This window comes from Delphinus delphis, chromosome 2, assembly GCF_949987515.2.
Source record: "Delphinus delphis chromosome 2, mDelDel1.2, whole genome shotgun sequence".
NCBI lineage: Eukaryota > Metazoa > Chordata > Mammalia > Artiodactyla > Delphinidae > Delphinus > Delphinus delphis.
In genome coordinates, this window is record NC_082684.1 from 62,705,484 (window position 1) to 62,710,828 (window position 5,345).

Genomic DNA, 5,345 nt, shown 5'->3' on the forward strand with positions numbered 1-5,345 from the left:
ATATGACAACAAAAGGTTGGATGAACTCTAAATCTCCTAGAAGAATGGAAAAGTGCAGGACAATTGTCATGATTTTAAAGTGACATCCCTTTGGCCTATTCTATTGTCCAATTATATTTCAAAGGTGGACATATTTTCTAAATTAAAATTATTTTTTATCTGTTGGATATGTACAGGAGTCCTTATCCTCAGGCATGCTCTTGCCCTCTCTATCAGTTCAGTAATTTGAATCACCCACATGAATTCAAGGAAAGTACTGTGAACATAACAAGTCCTTATCCAAGCCCAGTGTATTTTGTTCACCTAGTTTACTGCCTTACCATCTGCCCTTCACTTCTGGAGGACTTGCAATAAAGCAGGAGCCAAAGTAAATGCAGATACCCCACTGCTATCTATTTAACTTTCATTAAGTGAGTTGGTGCGGTGCTCTGGCGCTTTCTCAAAACCAGCCCATCATCTGAGAGTATTTACATAAGACTCTTTGCATTATATTCCGACCTCTGCAACATAAGTATTAACTACTGACATCTGCCAAGTCTGACTGGTAAGTGCTTTACAATATCAATTCATCCCAAGCAAAGAGCATTTCTGAGTGCTGCAGTGCTCTTATTAATGCCAAGAAGTATCAAGGCTCATATGACACCTAGCAGAAATTAGTACCCACATTCAAAGAAAAGTCTTTGTTCTTTCCCAGAGTATTATGTGGACTTTATTGAGATGACTGCATCTGACACCTGCTGTAATATAAAATGCAGCTATAATTAGCCAACTGATGCTCACTGCAGTTTAGGTCGAATCCCTTCTGTGGGAATTATGCTTTAAAATATTCAGAACTCCAAGTGGCTCTCATTACATTTAATTTTAACTTAGAATTAGGTGGTCTAGAAAAAAAAATTTAGGATTGTAATAGCCCCCTGCTGAATGCCACACAGCAACGTGAAAACCCATAGGGTTTTCTCCCCCTCTAAAAAAAAAAAAAAAGAAAAAGAAAAAAACGAGAACAGCAGACTACACTAGAGCCTTCAATTGAAGTCTGGCTTTGCTTAATTGTACTTTTTGCACTCATCAGTCTCTCCTCTTCAGAGCAAGCGACAAAAATTGCCTGAATAGCCAAAGAAAAGTTTCCCACAGTCACTGGCCACAGAAAAACACTATTGTCCTTCCTCACAGTTTGATGGACAACATTTCTATAAATGGGTAGCCAGGCTGTCAATGGTACCCTGGCTGAAAAGGCAAAAGAAGAGAACAGATTCTGCCAATATCTGACAAAGCATGTTAACACAGAATCAGGCATTCACTAGTCAGGCAGCTGCCCCTGGGACCTTCATCACACAGGTGCCTTTAAGCCATTTCCTATTCATAGATAAAGGAAACAAGCAGGAGATACCTGGGAAAGGAGCAGTCTATTATGGCTTGCCAAATGTCCATCTTCTGGGCTGTGTAATAAAAGTAGAAAGAAGAAAAAGGAAACTGTAGTTTCAACGGAAAAATATAAAACAGCAGAACATTTACAAAACCTGTCATTTAAGCTGTGGTGCTTGTTCCCTTTCCTTTCCTCTTGATTTGTTTTTGGGGGGAGAAGTAGATTGTTTTGTTTGTGTGGCGTAGCAGCATACAAACAAGGTCTTTTTTCATCAGTGGCTTATCATATATATTTGTGCGAAAACCCCTTCACACTTTAACATTGAAATACTTACCTGGTACAACCGAGTCACAAAGAATTTACTTTGTCACTGTAAGCAGATTTTTTCTACACACACACACACACACACACACACACACACACACACATTCCATTTTAAGATTTGTGATCAATAATGTGAAAATTGTTATTGGGTGATGATTCTCCAGTAAAGCAGAAACTCTAGACCATCTCCTGAGAAACCACTAAGATAAATACTTCAGGAGAATGATTACCATTGTTCATTTCTTCATAATTGCTTAGACTAAGAACATTAATTTCACACTCTGCTGACCTACCCAGTCAGAGGAAGTATCAGACCTCAGTGTTCCAGTAGCCCCATTAGCATATATATAGGACATTTAAAAATTAAGTTAAAATTTAGTAAGACATTTTCAAATTAAAATTTTATGATTACTACATTAAAGTTGTTAACTATGAATTTCTATTTTATTTTCTCATTTCATTTTACTTATTTTCATACTCTCAGATCTCCTATACTCAAAGTATGGAGCAGATATGAGGAAAGAACCAGGAACATAATTTGGCAAAGTAATTAAATCCTCAGGGACCTAAGATTGACTAAATATGGTCCTTGGGATACAGTTTGAAGATTGACACACTCATAGCCATAACTTTTCAGCCAAAAGGCCAGGTACTATAAAACTACTGGGAAACAACAGGATCTATAAAGAAAATGCCTTGAGTTAAAGTACTAATTTTTCAACTAACTTCTTGAGTGCTACTTCATTTTGTATAGCTTCCTCATCTGTAAAATAGAGTGCATTGCTCACCTCAGTTTAGGGAAGTAGTCATTGTTGAAAGTTTCTGCCCTTAAGGTAGGAAGAGAGAACATCTGCTAAGTGGAATAAAACCAACCAAGGATAATGAACACTTTAGAAATATAACACTGCATTCTCTGAATTAAAATTTATTTTCTTCTTTATTTCTTCTTTTTATTTCTAGAATAAAAATAAAATTATGAGGTTGACTTTAGTTAATAGTTAATGTATTTATTAATTTTATAATCCTTACAATGTAAAGACAGGAAACTTTCCTTAAATTTAATTCAGTTCAGTATTTAGTAATTGCTTATATGTAATCATTGCCATTATTGCTATCATGCCTATAATGTGCTAGGGGCATTATATATGTTTTATTATTTAATTGTTTAATTTTCATAACAACTCTCGCTACAATAATTTTCACCATTTTACAGGTGAGGAAACTGAGGCTGCAAATACAATAGTTTACCTTCTGTACTTCTCTAAAAGTTGTAGAGCTGGAATTTGAACACAGATCTGTCTCTTTCTAAAGACCATGCTTTTCCTATGAAACCCTGATTCATGTTTTTAACTAATAGAACACAATACATTTTTATTTATTCATGATTTGAAAACACAATATTCTCTTTTATTCGGTAGTATATATACATATTTTTATTTTATTATATATGTATGTATGTGTTTAATCATTGTAATGTAAGTTAAATCAACCTCTTGTCTCCAGGTAGAAACACCAAAATTTTTTGGATAGTTGAATTAGAGTTTTATTTATTGTATTACTTAGGGAAAGAGTTTCCATCAGTGACCAAATTTATACTTGAAAAATTTAACCAAAGACTATTTTTACCGCATAGGCACAGTCTATCTCCCCAACCAGATGGAAATTCGTTAAGGTCTAAGAGGAACTCTGTCGATTATCAGCTTTCTCAAGATTTCTTTGTGACAAAACATAACCTCTTAGGAATTTCTTCTTTAGCTGTATCCTAAAAATTCCAACAACATAAAGCACTCTTTTATTCTTTGGTTGAAGCCACAGTTTCTCACTGCTGCCCATCAGGTCAAATATAAATGTTTTAGCTTGGTGTTCAAGTTCATAGAAAACTGATCCTAACTGCTTCTTCAACCCCTAATCTCACCCTTCACTCCAGCTGAGCAAATCTCACCTCTCCTTCTTCCTTGCTCATTCCCATATCTGGCCTCTTAGTTGCTCTGTTTCTTACTAGACATACCCTCTTTCCTTCTTTCTGTCAATCTAAACCTAACATTGTATGTCCATCTAATGTTAGACATTCTCCAAAGAAATTTTCTTAACTCACTGCACTCAACACTGATTTTTAAGTTAATTTCATCTGCCTCTATTAATTTATTATGTGGACTATCACCATTCACTTGAATGATATGATAGTTTTTCTCGGTAGCTGTGCACTAAATATTTTTGGCTTTTCTCCTACTGGGCACATGAGAGGATTACCCATGACCCCATTTGAGGTTATATGATTTGCTTTAGTCAACATATGATTTGCTTTAGTCAACAAATTTAGTGATCAGAAGTGACAAATATCACTTCTAAGGAGAAGCTTTAATAGTTTTTGCTATTTGCCATTTTACTTTTTCTTTTCTGCAGTAATTGTGGAAGAATGGAGGTGGAGCCCTTTGCTCAGCCAAGGTCCCTAAATGAGGATAATATACAGCAGAGTCCCCAGCCAGCTCATGCTGTACATGTAACAAGAGACATAAACACACTTGTTTTAACCAACTAAGTTTTATTACTGCAGCATAGCCTATCCTATGCTGCCTGGTATAATAGCTTACTAAGGTCAAGATGGGGCTCAGAATGTCAAGTTATAAGAAGAAGACTGAAAGAACAGAATGAGTGGCTAAATTAAAGCAACTTCAAATAGGAACCAGAAGTATGTAAGATTAGTTATTTCATTTCTTAAACTGATGGGTGAAGAATCAAGCTCAATAGATCCTTCAAACATCTTGTTGTTGAGTTGTTTACAGTTTCTTTCCTTTCTCCTCTTTGGTATCCATTTCACCTTCAAACTCTGCACATTGTTTTGAAATTTTGTAGCGATCACAGACTCCACTAAAATTTTAATCACCTCAAAGTTTAGTGGTAGATTTCTATAATGTTTATGTATGTAATATTTCTGATTGAATATTAAAATATCATTTGTGTCCTTGTAGGCCCAGCTGCAAAATGATATGCATATTTTGGCATTATTTTGCTGTTGGTCCTGTCCAGGGAGTCAAAATAAGAAATCACAGATCTGGCTTTACTAATCTACTTAAGAGTTGCTTTCACCTAGTTATGGCATAAATACACATTTTAAAATATTTATTGTTTTCTTATATTTGTTTCAAAAAGGAATATAAAGTTTCAAATATGAAATATGAGAACCTACTAAGTCTGCTTATTTTGTTTTCACTTTTATTCTTTTTTATATACCAGTATGCTGACAGATACATTCCCCTATGAATACATTCTTCACCACACATAAGGACTGTATAGTTATGAATAATGAAATGATTAAAAAGTATAATGAAAGAAGAGCACAACTGTTTTTTATTTCTCACTCTCGAGGACTCACTGCAATATTTCCTGCTCCATATTAAGTTTGAGAGCCTCTGAGAAGTATTCTTAGAATTCCGATCTTTTGGAAAGAATAATGATTCAATTAGAGTTTTTTTTAATCATGATGATTACTTTATGATAATGATCTTATATGGCTAAGATGTTGCACTTAGATGCAGCATTTCATTTTAGCAAGTTCCAAGAACCATCCATGACTTTATTATATACCTGACTTTTACAAATTCTTTATCTAAAAACTTCATTTTCAGTTGAAATGGGGATGCTATTTGATAAAGTACAG